The following is a 15,978-nucleotide window of genomic DNA, read 5'->3' on the forward strand; positions in this document are numbered from 1 at the left end:
TTGCTGCTCAGCGGCAATTGATGCTCAGCGTCTCAGTGTAGCTCACGCTACGTATATCCTCCATGGCATAGCCGAGATAAGCCACTGCTATTTTTTTTCCCCGATTTTGACACGCATCTCTCCTGCCTGAAGCATGCCTTTGCCGTTTTGCCACACATCAACTGGCTATTTTAGGATACGTGGTCTCCAAGGAATGCGTTTCCCCCTATCCGGCGAAACCGCGCTGTGACTGCCTGTCCCTAACCTACGTTCATCAAAGACATGCGCGGCTTTCTATGTGTATGCTTCTATTGCTGCGCCCTTAACACTGTTTCAGTCCGGCAGTTCCGATTTATCGCTGTGGTCTCCAGCGTGCGACGACGCCTACAACACGTTACGTCGCCTCCTCACAGTGCATCTTCATCTTCGTTTGTGTCGCCTTTGTTAGACTTCTTCTTTATACCATATTTTACCTCGGTTAGCCTCCTAGTCGGTTCGCCACAAATTCAGAATATTGGAACGCCGCTTACAATATTGCGGTGCGTGGAAATAAACCAGTAGCAAAAACAACCATACTATTCGATGTAAATGCAGCACGCAGCGCAGGGTGTGGTATAAAGCATTCTCTACCTTATTATTCGCATGTGCCCCGACTTTTCAGTTGAAGTAATAGCTTTCAGCAGAAAATAACCGAGTGCGCAGAAAAATTAGCAGTGCCTCTTACTGTTCTTTGCTAAAGCATTTGCCGCGCCACTGCAAGCGGTTTGGTGTGCTTGTGTGTTACGCTTGTTGAATAATTTGATGCAGAAATCGAATGTGACTGCGAAGCACAATTAATGTCCATGGTCATTGAACACGGAAAGTTAAATGATTTTTATATTGAAACATTCTCTGTGTGTGTCGGGAGAATACCTCAAATTTCTGACGTTTTCATTTTGACTGCAGCACGCTTAAATTAAAACGGATATCTTACTCAGCCAAGGGCGTTTTTTTGAAATTTTCCCCATTGTTTTTCTGGGTAATGTTTACGAGACGTCATTGGGCACAATGTTTTGTGCTCAATTAGGCATGAAACGCACATTCTGGATCCAATGCGCACCGGGCTTTTGTACAGGGAAGCCCGACAAGGAGAGCAGTTTGGTCATGCTGCTTGTAAAGGCTGCTGATGAATAACAATAGAGCTTCTTGTAAAGCAGCATGTTGCCCGAAAACATGTACAAATACGTCTATAACTGAGCATAGCCGCATTTTCCCCATATACAAAGTGTACCGGGTTAAATAAAGCAAATTTAACGTGTGAATTTTGGTTACAGGGATGCCCCGTTTGTCGTCGGCGCATGCCCAACCGAAACTAGTGCAGCCTTAATGTATAGCAGCTTGACCGCTGCCAATGTTTAAATTTTCTCTTTTGACGCCCCTATGTCAGCGTTTCCGCAGTGACAGGAAAGCGCTTTCAAAAAAGGACAGTCCATAAGTGATCTGTTGCAGAGACCATATTTTCATTTTGATAGAGGCATATTTACCGACCACAGAGCGGATTTTAGCTTGAAGCTAGCATATGGTGCGGGCACAGTGCCGACAGCTCCGGAAATAAACATCTGCAGTTTGCAGTTGCTATTGCAGGCAGTAGAATGGTAATGTGTTTCTGCTATGGAAGGAACATTTAGACTAGTAAATATTTCATTTAATTCAATCGACAGCACAGCAGCGTAGTGAACCAGTACAACATGACGGCTCTCTAGGCTTCGATTTAACAGCTCTTGGCCCCCTTGCCCGAGATGTCAGCTGGGGGTGTCTGTCCATCAGCGGGCGCGGCCTTGACTGTGGCGTCTGCGGCCTTTGGGCTTGCGTCACTGGCTGCACTTACAACCTTGGCACCTGCTGATCCGGCGGCCGATGCTGCGGGACCAGCGTGGCTGACTGCTGCGCGAAGAGGTTGGTTTTTCTTGATTTATGATCTTCACAGATCACACATTGCAAAGAGTAGAGGTGCAAACACATACCGAGGTGAGCAAAAGCCAAGATCGTGCTATGCGATGTCAGTTCCCGTTAATAGAACCAGAGGCTATCACTGTGGTGTCTTTAGTAAGTAAGTCATGTGGAGCATTGAGACAATAAGCACCATATAACATACCTGCTATGACGTACCCTAAAAAGCCAGATGTCCCTCGACCTTCTAGAAGAAGAGAGAGACAACAACTTAATTTTGAGCAGGTCCTTCAGACAAGACGTTCTCAGGGGAATAATTTCAACCTGAACCTAACGAATATGCCGCATACGGAGCGACAAAACCGAAAGGTGTGGGCTGGGGTTTCCACGGCACCCCAAAACATTTATTTGTCGCACATGGAGGGATCGCCAGTTAAGAGAGCGATTAAGGATTTTAAACTCAAAGTTAGAGTTACACATGAACACTCCATTCAAAAGTAGCCGCGGTCGTACTTCATCCGTATTGTTAGTCGACTTGTTGCATATCGTCTGTCTGAATCTTGTCATTGACAGATGAGTTCATTTGTGCCCATTGCAGTACAAAGACTTCTCCCATTAGTGTCCAGGTATCACTTCCCTGCACCATACGCAGCTACGCTGTCCGTACCGACTTCCTAGTCTCACCCACCACCCTAACTCTCTGCCGCCCCCTGCTTCTATTTCCTTTTCTTGCAGCCCTCTCTTATTCTAAGGGACCGCCACTTATCTTACGTCGGCATTAGATGCCGTGCCCGTGTCCATTTCTTCTTGATATCGACTGAGATGCCATTACTCGCGCTTGTTTCTACATCCACTCTGCTCCCTTCAGTTTGTCGCCTTTCTACCCAGAGCTCGCTGCGCTGCCCTCCGCTTAATTGCAAGCCAGTCCATTGGTCTATTATGTTTCCACCGCATAGGTGAGCACTGGCAAGATACAACTGCTTTGTTGCCGCGCGGTTGTGTAGGCAGCATGGGCGAAGATGTTTCGGTGGTCAAAGGACTGATGAAGGATTCGGATGCTTATTGACGTAAGCTGCACCTGCAAACAGAAATCATTCGGCGGCGGCGATAGCGGCATGTTTTCTTGCGGGTATTGAAAGATCACATTCACTGCCCATCTCGGCAGCGCTGAACTTACAAGTGGCGAACAACTTTGAAGCTAAGGGCTGACTAGGCTCTGTGCAAATTTTGTTTTTAGTTTTTATTTATTTACGCGACTTTTCTTGAGCATATTATACCCCTGTCACACGGAATTACTCGAAGTCCTTTCCTGCAAAGGCACCTGTTTTCAGCAAAGGAACGAAAGATTAAAGGTGCAGCGATACAGCTACACTGTGCAGCCCAAAGGTGAAACAGTCGTTGAGGCTTCGCACCCGCTGCTGTGCTCAAGGCGACTGAAGTGAGTGTTTCAAAAAATTAAAGTGGGAAATTTTGTTCATTCATTGAGCTCAGACAATTTTTTATTCTGGTTGCTTCCTTAAAAGAACTACTACAGCTAGTCTCATCAGAAGCAGCAGGTTTTGTCGATTGCCTTGGCCACCAGGGGCACTCGGTGTACTGCAATGCTTTTACTGTCTTGAAATCTGGGCATAAAATATAAGCACCCATACAAAAAGCAAAGCCAGACACACCTTTCGTATCTTTAAAAGACGCTTTCAAACATTGTTGGCTACATCTATTTTTTTATTGCTTTTACTTTTCGACGTTGGATTGCACTGCCATCGTAGGCGCTCGAAGGCCTCGCCTTTGGGCTCCAAAGGTATCTCACAGGCGCCTTTGCATCCAAGGCCCTTAGCGGCAAAGGCGCAACATTTGTGCCGTGTAGCTGCACTGCTTACGACTTTGGGTATAAGGACCTGATTCTCAAAGGCCTTTGCGGTTCCCGTGTGACAGGGGTATTAAAAACAATTTTATGACCACTCTGTCAAACTTTCACTCTTACATCTTCAGAAAAGATTTTCGCAATATATATATTATTTCTGAGTTTTTTTAAAGGGCTGCAGAGTTAAGAAACGGTCGCAGTAGGCGGGTTGAACATAACTGCATTCCTACTGGCGTTCTAGATGGCAACAAATCTTTAAAATGTATTTTTTTTCGTAAAGCGCAAATTACCTTTTTTTTTAGTTTTTGCTGTGCAACGTCCATTCACATGCATGGTGTGAGAAGAAAATTTCATGCATGAAATTAAAACTTGAGAGATTTGAGGAACAAAAAAACCCTTTGGTGTGCAGTATTTTCCGAGGTATGCAAAAAACATGGGGAATGAAAATAGATAAAAGCTTCGTAAAATATCTGCTTTGTAAGTAGTGTGTCTTTGCAGAAAACTGTAGCGAGAGATACTCCCGTTAATCGAGCGTTTTCTTGCAGTTGAAAGCCACCGCGATTTACGAAACGATTTTTTAGAGTACTTCCCGGTAATTCAGAAAGAAACTTAGGGAGAGCATAAAAACAAAGCATCCATGAAGTTGTCGAGAAAACATTATTTTAGCCATTTTATGCGGAGTTCTAAGCAAGTCGCCCTATATGCTGCTGAAAGCACCTATGACATTATCGATCGTCGTTGTAGCAACTTCCTGTGACTACCATCTCGCCAGTTAAACCTGGTATCCTGTTGCGTCGCAAATAAACTCATCAGGCAGAGTTTTGGCAGATTTAAGCACGAAGAAAAGATTACAAGCTTCGCAACAATATTGTCTATATTTGGGGGATACTACTGAGCTGTTATTCATTATTTGTCATCATCTTCCCAAAGAACTCTACTTCATTATCATTCTCCTCCATTGGCCCAATTATAGAGTTAATTTTCCGCCTAGACGGATATATTCTCTTGCCACTTCCAATATATCGCCGCCGGTCGGGATGTGCCAGCTTCTTCGTCGGAGACTCTTCAGCATTATTTTTTAATTGCGAAAGCACTACTTCACGGGGCCAAAGCCAACCAAGAATATTGTCCCTTTCATGACCTTGAGGGTGCAGAAATAAAATTAATATTGCCGCGACTGGGTTTCAAACAGATAAGCCTTGCTGACCCCTGAACAAGAAAGAGCACTATGCTATTGCCGCAGCCGATTGCTCCTCGTGTTAAACTGCAACACTCTCGCGTTGTACATTGCACATCGTCGTCTTCACCAACGTCCACGTGCGCCACGACGAGATCAGATGCGCTTAAACTCAATAAGTGCTTAACGCGACTCTAATATTGTTGCCAGATGTGCCGACTACCCTGCAAAGCAAAACCATAAGCCCACCAGGCTAAATACATTTTTTGGCATGTCTACTGAGTTTAACTACGGTTAAACCGAACCACAATTTTTCATATATTTAGGCCTTGAGATACCCGGCATTTCTCCGTCTCATGTTGTGCGTCAGTGTTTTCAGACCACAATCATGTGACGCAAATCGTCCTCGGACATAGTCAACAAGACATTGCAATGCTCTGAGGTAATCAGTGGTTAGTAATGTGTTCGCTAACCCTTATCCTCACTTCCCCCTAATCCAAAGCTCAGAGAGAGAGAGAGAGATGCTAATGCTAAAATGCTAAACCATAAGGAAACCGTATTTTCTGCCTGTTACTGCCCCCCCCCCCCCCCAATCTGCGAACAGTTTTTGTGATAACCTCCATGACTGGCTTAACAAAATTGTACTCAGGTTTCCAAAAGCACCAGTTTTTCTCTTAGGTGATTTTAATTTTCCTGCTATATCATGGACGGAAGCGCATACTGCTCTTTCTTCTCCTTCAAAATCGCTAGCCTTCCTTGACTTATGTTCAACGTTTAACTTCCGTCAACGTGTGAATGAGCCAACCCGCGTCACAGTATCCACTGCCAACATTCTGGACCTTGTTCTATCAACCTGCCCTGATTTAATTTCAACTCTTACACTTCTGCCCGTACTAAGCGACCACTCATTTATCAACTTCACTCTGCCGTCACGTGTACCCCGCCAATTAGAACATTATAAGGTAATTCATGATTACAAAAATGGAAATTATTCTGAAATAAACATCGAAATAGAAAAATTTGCCTATAATCTTTCTCTCATATTTTGGGAGCATTCACTACACGATAACTGGTCTCTGTTCAAAAACAAACAGGAAGTCCTCACTGATAAGTAGATCCCACTTCGTAGAATAACGTGCACTAAACTGTCACCACTGTTCAGTGTTTCTTTGAGGCCATTTCTAAACAAACAAAAAACCCATCTTCGTTGCTGCGTGGCATCTAACTCTACTGAGAGATAGCAAGCTTATCGCACTGTGGCATCGCAATACAAAATGCCCTATTCAGCGCGAAACGCAATTTCTTTCATTATACCTTGCCTAGACTGCTGATTACTCGCGGGTTCTGGACAAACCTTAACGTGAAGACAAAAAAAGGAGATATTATACTTAAAGATGAGCAAGGTGCCCTGGTCTCACTGAACGAATGTTTCACAGTATTAAATCGTACATTTTCTCTATGTTTCGTAACAACTACGCAAGTTACTCTTTCCGACATGCCTACCTTTGACTGCCAATTGAAGAATGCCATCACGATTGACTGGGAGGGAATTTACAAACTTATTGATAATGGTAAAATGTCATCTTCTGCAGGTGCTGATGGCATCAGCAACAAGATGTTGAAAAGCACTATTATTTGCTCTTCAGTTTTCTTATCCGAAATTTTTATTTTTACTGAATAATTGCAGGCCGGCATGCTCTTTGACGACTGGAAGGTGGGCAAGGTGGTTCCAGTACTCAATTCTGCTGATGTTCACAGCCCTATTAAACTACAGACAAATATCATTAACTTTTATTGCATCCATATTATATAAACGTGTATTCTATTCTGCCCTCATGATTCACTTTGAGACCAATTCGAATTTTAAAGCCCATCAACATGATTTTCGTAGAAATCATTCATGTGAAACACAGTTAACCGCATTTAGTAATTACGTTTTTGCAGATTTTGATCTTTTTTCGATTGTTCATTGCATATTCATGGACTTTGCTAACGCCTTCGGTACCGTGTCTCATACTCTTCTATTCCTCAAACTCAGCAAACTAAACATAGAGAGTGACGTATTAAAATAGTTTGATGGCCGGTCGTACTCGGTATGTAACAGTTAATGACCATAATTTTCATCGTTCTTTAGTAACATCGGGCGTTCCTCAAGGATCTGTTCTTGGAGCTCTCCTCTTCCTAATCTATATTAATGATCTTCCTTATGTCATACCACCATCCAACAGGCTGTTCGCTGACGACTGTAGAATATACAGAGAAATTTCCAACCCATCTGAAGCATTGTTTCTCGAATCTGACAATAATAACATTTCTGCTTGGTGCGACGCTTGGCTAATGAAGCTTAATGTATCTAAATTAAAGCAATCAAAGTAACACGAATACCTTCTAAATGACCCCACCTTAGATTTTGTTTCTGCATATAAGTATCGTGATGTATACATCACCAATGAGCTCTCATGGAAAACGCATATCGAACACAAAACTAACAATGCTAATAGCATGCTTGCTTTCCTTCGCCGTAACTTTTCAGTTGCTCCGGTTAGTTTAAACATACTTCTGTACAAAGCGGTCGTCTGATATAAAATAGAATATGCGTCTTCTGTATGGGATCCTAACATCAAGTCGCTGACTAATGCTTTAGAATCTGTTCAGAATCGTTCAGCCCGTTTTATCTTCACTAACTACTCACGTTCGTCTAGCGTCACACTCATGAAGTGAACTTTAGACCTTCCAGATCTTTCACTGCGGCGTCATCTTTCTAGACTTTTCACTTTTCACAAAATATATTACACAAATGAATCGTTAAAACAAAGTCTTTTCACTGCTCCAAGCTATGTATCATCCTGTATTGATCACCGATTCAAATTGGGTGTTCCAAGTTACAGAAATAACCAGTATTTCAATGTTTCTTGCCCAGACTGGAGCTCAGACTGAAACCATCTGCCCACCTGCATCTTCTCCATCCCAGAACCAGAAGCATTCAAATCTGCGCTTCATCGTCTATGTTAATAACTCTCCTTTTGTATTCGATTTTGAATAATTACTTACCACTTTTATCTGTAAAGCCTCAATGCAATGATAGTAACGAAATAAATAAATAAATAAATAAATAAATAAATAAATAAATAAATAAATAAATAAATAAACAAATAAGGCCGTCGATAGGACTGAAGAGACTGTATATTGCCTTCCATAGTTTTTATTAGTTATTTGTCGCTTTTGCTTTGGAGGAGTATAATGGCTTCTGAGTGCCACGGGGTGTTTTCCACAACAATTACGCCTACATTTTCCACAACCTGGCCCTTTAAAGTGTGCATAAATATTAATGTCTGCACTTAATCAAATGCTTTCTAGTGACGTAATAAAGAGACATCTAGGACAAAATGATGTTGTGCTGCATCTATAGATTTCCATGTTTAATGGCAAATACGCTAATATCGGTCAAACCGGAGTTTTTACACGCTATAAAAGGCCACAAAATGAAATACAGGGGTCACCATTGCCGGTCCTTTCCGAAAGCAGACTGCAGGGGGTGCAGGAAGTTTTTTTGGGGGTATAGAACAATGACGTTAGGCCATAACGCTGTGCTACATGCTGCAAGGCTATATAACACAACGAAAATGTTTTTTTCAGGCCCATGCAAACTGGCCAGAGCCTGTAGTGTCCTCGTAGAGTACGAGAAAAAGCCGTTCTTGCTCTTTGTTTCACGCATTGCGCTGCCAGCGTTATCTGTGCGAATGATTTGAAGTGTGGATGCGTATAAATCTGTCACTATACGCCCGTCCCCAACCGATCTTTTTTAGACCCTTTGTCATGCAGCTATTGCCAGGAATGAGCGGGCTCATCAGCTTGCCCGCCAACTTAAAAACCGAGTTCCCACCATTCCCTGGGGCAACCCGCCGAAGAGTTCGGAAGCACGGTCTCTAAACATGTTTTCATTGAACAATACTCACAGATCAGACACGGCGTCACTAAGTCACTGCCAGCTCACCCCTCCTTACTCTACCAAATTTGGACAAGCTCCAGAAAACTCAAACCAGTCTCTCTTTACCTATATACCTGTACGCATACCGCACCAATCATTCCAGCCCCAACTACCCTTCCCTGCGCGCCATCCTCGAGCATTGCCTGTACCAGTGCACCATCTATATGAGGTCCAACTACTTCCCTCACTCGTTTACTCCATCTTCCTGGCTGCCGTCGCAACAACGGAGCCACCATGTAACTTTAATGCGACAAGCTCTAGACACTCTTCACACTTTTTCTCCTCCCCACCACCAACACCACCACCAGCTTCTGTACCACAGTGTTTGCGACAATCTTGATCACCTCTGTAATTGAAATGTGTGCTAGCCTTCGTACAAACGAACCAAGATGAAACCACATGCATGCATTATAATGAAATTCAATCATTGAGTCAGTGCTCAATGCCAGAGCAGGCGACCAATGTATTAGCTCCACTCCGACCTTCCGCGGTAACACACTGATATTGCCGCTCGGCGGGTGCTGATTCCTACGTCACAGGATCGAATTGTCGAAGGATGGCGCCCGCATTTCGATGCACGCGAAATTTAAAACCACCCGAATGCTACATATAGTCTGTGAAAGGCGGCGATCTCACTCCGGCAGCGCGAATGCTCCATTCCAGGCACACTGCAGGCATCATGCGAAGGCTTAAAGCACGTTCTGTCAATTGATGCACACCGCTATAGTGTAGCTGCTTTATCAGCTGCACAAGAAGTGGTATTCCAGATCACGAATTCGGTTGTTGGTTGATGAAAGCTACCAACGGTTCTCAACAGCGCGAAGGAGAGGGAGAAGAGAGACACACAGGACAGGCGATGTAACCTACTTAGAGAACATTTCGGAAGTAACTACTTCAATTAGGACAGTTTCGCTTGGCTTACATATAGAACAGATGTTTATCTAGTACAGAAATAGACTCAGAACGTCCGCTCATTCAAATCTGTTAAAAGGAAGCCTTTTAAATTGTAAAAAACCGTTGCAACTGTAGCCATGATTTTCTTGTCTCTATCGGGATGCACAGGGTAAATATTTTTACCACCGGGTACGGAGAGTGCACTGGTGCAGTGTGTGCAATTTAATCACCTTATCTGCCCCTTAAATTTAAAGAATTTTGACCGTGAGGCAGTATTACGAAATTGTTGAGGAGTAATGCGAAACTTTCGCTCATTGTGAGCATGTCGCGCATGCACAAAATTAAATCGTATAATCGACGAAGCAAGACTGTCCAGCATGGCACATGTTCATTTCAGAGTCTCAGTTATTTGCAGCTCAATGCGGCTGTATGTTTCTTGTAGCAAGTGAGTGGTATAGTGTCACAAGGTGCTTTTTTATATTCTACGTGTTTTTTGTATCCACTACCTAGATGTGTCCCTTTCGCCACCCATGAAGACTGCTGATTCTTGGCGAACGATCGATATTTCGTGCAATTATGGCCAGGAATATTAACAGTGGTACACGCGCATTCGCATCTTGCAAAACGCTGTGCTTTATGCAGAACAGTAAAGCTGCAATAAGCATGAAGTTGTATTACTTTCTCCTTGCCTACTCCTCTTTGTGTTTCGTGTCTTTTATGCAGTATTCCTAACTAGGCACGTGACTTTCATTCTTTTTCATTGTTCTGTCTCTAGTCCTTAAGCTCCTGCTCCTTGAACACTTTTCAAAAAATCACAGAAATATATTTCTTTTCTGCCGCGGCGGCTCAGTGGTTATGGCGTTCGGCTGCTGAACCAAAAGACGCGGATTCGATCGCGGCCACGGCGGTCGAGTTTCGATGGAGACGATATTATGGAAGTATTTGTACTGTGGCATCTCAGAGCAAGTTAAAGAAGCCAGGCGATTTAGACCGTCTAGAGCCCGTCACTACGGCGTCCCTAATAGCCTGTGTCGCTTTGGGACGTTAAACCCCCATGAACCATATTTAATTCGTGCTTCATTAACTGACACTTGTTTCCTCGTAGAGTTCTCAATGCAAACCGAGAAGCCTCAGACCTCACACTGAGCTCAAAAGACAAGTGATGTTTTTATACAAGTTCTTACCACATGCCACTGCCGCAAGTAGAAGAGCCAGGGCAGTGAGCCTCGACATTTCCTTCTGTGGGATGCGGCGCTAAGAGAAGGTATTTCCTATGTCGCACCTCGGTGATCTTGGAGAAGAAATACGGGATTACGCTTGAACGAGCAGCAAAAAAGAATAATTAAAAGGCGTATTCGAGGCAGTGAGAAATATGACTAAGCATGAATTCCTTAGCTTTGGCGTTTAGTCACATCAATCCTGGAGAGTTTTTAAACTGAAAGCCCTATATAGGCTAGTTCAGGCGTAATCATCATCAGCAGCATCAGCCTAAATACGTCAGCTGCTGGGGAACATGTCCAACATTCTAGCAGAAAGTTTTCGAAATTGAAAAACTAAGATACTGGTATAGAACGAATGTATACAGATAATGGTAGATTCTTCCGATCTGTAGCAAAATCTCTCTTTTATAGTGCATCTGTCGCTTGCGCCGAGCAATTAGGACTGCCATAGTAAACGAATGGGGAAAGCTTTTGACGACAGCAGGAAAATTCAAGCTTGACGACGGGAGATCTGTGGATATATTGATTGTTATAGGGAAATCTTGCAATGTCCGAAAAAATTGTGCTTATAAACTCCTTTCTGTTCAAAAATTATTTTCCCTAGAATTGTTTGGCATGGGCCTCTCAGGTTGTTATCTAATTAAGCTGCCGCCCCTCCCCCCCCCCCCCACCCTCATTGCTTCCTCAATCTCATTCGCCCATCTTATGCTCAATCGCGTCCCCGTACGTTCGTTTTGCTCTTTCAATCTATTCCCTTACCCTAAGGTACCATCCCTTATCTGCTCTCTGCGTCACATGTCCTGCCCCCACAAATTTTGCCTTGTTCATTTTACCTTGGATATAAAAAGCTCGTTTTTGTTCCCTGACCCACACTACCTCGCGGAATTCCTGTCTACCGCGGCAAAAATGCCTGCTGTCAATTCTATTTTGATTTCACAAGAAGAGAATCGCCTTCCTCCTACCTCTGTCCGCTACTGAATGATTACCATGCTTCCTAATTACTTCGCCGGGGGATACGGAAGAAAAAAGCGTTTCTTTGCTCTTTCTCTAAATGAATGTATCCGGTACTCACAGCGCACAGGTCCTGCCAAGCGTTCACTCAAAGTGTGCTTGTGAAGCTACTACCCTCGCGGACTTAGAATACGATCCTTTATGCGTGCGCAGTAAGCCGTGCTCTGAGAGCCATAAAGCAAACAACGTGACAATTGCAGCGAGAGTTGTTTTCATGTTGCTTCAATCAGCAATTATGTCTTCTGAGAACTATGCATTCAATGAGGCCCGGCTGTCAGGACTCGTTAGCTCTTCAAGGAAGAGCGCGCGCTCAACTACAGACTCACATCACACAAGCCGACAGTGATTTTAACGTTTACATCTAACAGTTGTGTTCACGGTGTTCAGAGGTGCCTTTTCATGTAGTGCAATCTATTCAGTAGGATAACGCTCCGCAAAACATACGTTCCCTAAAAGCGTAAAGATTTCACATTGCTTTCGCTTTTTTTTGTCATGCCTTACTAGGCCCAAAACACGTGTAAAGCAGAAGCCCTTTGAAAATTAAGGAATCATTTTCCAAAGAACTTCAAAACACTTTTTAATTTTCCAGCTATTAACTTTCATAATATTGGCTTCTGGTATCGGCCACCACTATTGTGTTTAATACGGAAAACACACACTAAAATCGTCAATCAGAGCACTACAAGGCTTAAAACACTGCGAAAGCAGTTAGTATTTCCGGGATGGTTCGCCTTTAGTAAGCTTGAGACCTACATACAAACGGATATAAGAAGAACTACTGTACTCTACATGGTAATAAGTCAGAATATTAGGTTCAGGACGATTAATTACAGACTACTGAAGATGCGAAAAAATATAGAGAAAACGTTAGATATCAAAGATATAAGCTTTTTAATCATAATACGTATTATTTCAATAACTTATTACATTACTGTGCTTTTAGTGAACCATTAATTCTTCGAGTTAATTGTTTGTACCATTACCTTGACCGAGAGAGCGTTGAATTTCAAATATGCGATTTCTTTTTAATACATGTATTTGGTGTTCTCGTTGATTTATTATTTTGTTTCTCGTGTGCAATTGCGCCAGTGAGTATTGAGGCAAGACGCTCATACCGTCAGTGGTAAGAATTTTGCTTTAATTTTGGTTTGATGCTTTCTGGGTATGTTTGTGTTTTCTCCCCTTTTTCTACGCGAGTAGAAGTAGAATGATCGAATTTTATATACTGCTGTTTCTTCACTCAGAGTTTGCATGGGGTCCCGGACCCTCAGTTCCTTTTACGAGAAATCTAGCTACAAATATGCGTGGAATATGGAATCGGCGCCGCGGCTCACAAAATTCGGAGCCGGAGAATATAATCATGCCTTCGCATGCGGTCATAAATGGCGCCAATGAATTCTGCATTGCATTTTGTGGTTCTTCTTTACATAGCGCAAAACAGACGAATACGACCCAGAATACACAACGCAGGCGTTAACGACAGGACTCTGGATTGAATCATAGTTGGTGCGATGACGTTGACATAGGCGAAAAAACTGTTACATCTGCAGGGGGCAATTCATCATGAATTTTTTCTTTCGAAAGGGAATGATATCCTCCTCTGTGCATACATCAAAGGAGCAAGTTTCGTTTAGGTTTACGGTATTGTTAATGTATCGATCAAGCAGAGAAGGCCGAAGATACTACCCAATTCATTTCTACCAAAAATGTAAGAAGCTGCCTCTAGTACCGCACTTACATATTTCCCAACAAGAATTTTGTGATGAGTACAGTTGACCGCTTTTTGGAGGGAAAGCACAGAGTTCAAAAGATATATTTTTGCACATTCTTATAAAACATAAGTGTTTCATGTAATAGAAGTGTGGTTTTTCTTCTCGAAACAATTTTCTTTAGGCATTTGTGAACTTCTGATAAGAATACATTTCTATATAAACGCGATAAACGCGTGGGAGTTATCTTTCAAAATACCCCCGATAAAGCGGGGAGCAAGGACATGCCCTTGTACATAGCTAGATAATTCGGTCACAGTATTCGAAAATAGGTTTTTAGAATCGCAACTTTCATCTTGTATGGACACATCCACAATTCCAGACCAATTGGTGCCAGTAAATCTATAACCTGTTTGACTGGGAGACCTCAAGGTGCCTGCGTCAAAGCACAGAGTATTTTTCATGTTGTGAAAAGTAGAAAGAGCGCGCTTTCATCACTCGGCACAAATTTAAAAAAATGGTAGGGTTTTAACGTACATAGATCAAGTAGACGTGCGAAATCATGTTTTCGGCCTGACTGGCTCATGGGTTTGCTTTGCTGGGTCGTCGGCACATCTGGCGACGATATAGCACTGAGGTTCACCTCTGATCGAGGTTAAGCTGATCTGATCTGTTCGCGCCGCCGGCGCACATGCTGTGGAGATTCGAAATTAACCCGCCCCCACAGGCGCTCCTGCCAGCTCCGTCTGTAGAAATCTGGGACCAACTCCTCACCTAGCCAAACAACAGCACTCAACTTCACCGATTTGGTGGGCCCAGGATGTCACCCCCCTCCCCTCCCATAAGGGCCACACGGGACCCACCTGTCGTAATTCCCTTCACCTGTCGCAAATAAAGTTGTGTGTCTCTTTGTCGGAAGTTGATGAAAACGTCGTTATTGAATGCACAGCGCGAGAGTGTGTTGCAGTTTCCCGGCAGATTCCCTTGCCCATTGCGTCCAAAATTTCCGCATTTATAAATCTTTCTGTAATTTTGATGTACCCAATTCTCTGATCTTGTCTCCCATTTTCCTCTTTTTCCTCTTTATTTTCACTGACTTGCTGCCCAAAGCACATCCATTACATTAGCACCAGGTTACTCTCTTCTCTTGCCCCTCCTCACTGAACCCTGGCCAATCCCTGTCGTGGGTATTTGCTATGTCACTAAGGCAACTAGAACACGAGGCGCGATCAGCTGCAGCGATAGCATAGTGCTCTCGCTCTACGCTCTCGCACTATGCTATGCCAGTGGCCGCAACGTTTATTTTAATTATTTGTTTATTCAAAGTCAAGGCCTCAGCAATGGCCTGGCTTTTGAAGCTTTGGTTGTGAGGTAGAGGTTTTGCTTTAAAATATCCTGAAATCAATAAGCTAAGGTGCCTCGATATTAATTAAAAAGCGAACACAACGCATAAATGAATTAATAAATGGATTCGGCAAGCCCATAAGACGAAGTTCCATACGTTTATTGTTGCTCTACATGGTATCTCTGAAGAAGAGTTTATAAAATTAGATGGGTTGCAAAAGAAAGCTCCCTTGACCGCCGTTACGCTCAAAGCTATCAGTGTAATAGAGATCCCTACTCCTTGTTGCATCACTCCTCAGTTTATTATAAAGACTGAACGCTGCGAGTGCATCGGATATTCTGTTTGGATAAACGACAAAAGGTACAGTTTAAGTTTTGTGCGAATACGCTTAAAGGAGAGGGCCTATCTCTAAATTCTTAACCACCTTATCACCCGCAATTTCCCGTGATAAAAATGATCACCGTAGAGTGTTTTCATTATTTGCAGAAAAGTATTACGCCCCGTGTTACTGTCCAGTGTTCGTTGTAAGCTGTCGCAAATCTCCTTTATAACGGCAACACGGAGCGCTTTAGACCTTTCGGTATGATAGATTGCGAACATTACTGGAGTTCAGCACAGTGTTAACTTCTTTCTTCTTAGAATACAGCCAATAACGCTGGATTTTATGGGTGAAAATGAGCATTAGCTGTACAAGATATAATAGACGGACGGAATGTTAAGCAAAACAACCGGATTAGTGTATCAGCTTAACTCATCTATTCGAAGAAAAAAGCTCTCAAAGTTAACCATGAATATACGGCCACGTAATGAGTTTAGATTAAAATAACCGCCCTAAAAAACAGAAAATTTCTTATCACCAATACAG

The 15,978-nt window shown here is 43.0% G+C and overlaps 1 long non-coding RNA gene across 2 annotated transcripts; it reads right to left on the reverse strand.

The window, feature by feature from the left end:
• Positions 1 to 1,560: 1,560 nt before the first annotated feature.
• On the reverse strand, positions 1,561 to 12,206 carry LOC144123049 (uncharacterized). Of its 2 annotated transcripts, none has more exons than XR_013312981.1 (3): positions 12,121 to 12,206; positions 11,013 to 11,119; positions 1,561 to 1,899 (listed from the first exon to the last, which is right to left on the reverse strand). It is a non-coding gene; the product is annotated as an uncharacterized LOC144123049 (long non-coding RNA). The 2 variants fall into 2 exon arrangements; XR_013312980.1 differs by having other exon boundaries at positions 1,561 to 1,902.
• Between the last annotated feature and the right edge of the window lie 3,772 nt (positions 12,207 to 15,978).

Source organism: Amblyomma americanum, chromosome 3 (assembly GCF_052857255.1).
Source record: "Amblyomma americanum isolate KBUSLIRL-KWMA chromosome 3, ASM5285725v1, whole genome shotgun sequence".
Classification (NCBI taxonomy): domain Eukaryota; kingdom Metazoa; phylum Arthropoda; class Arachnida; order Ixodida; family Ixodidae; genus Amblyomma; species Amblyomma americanum.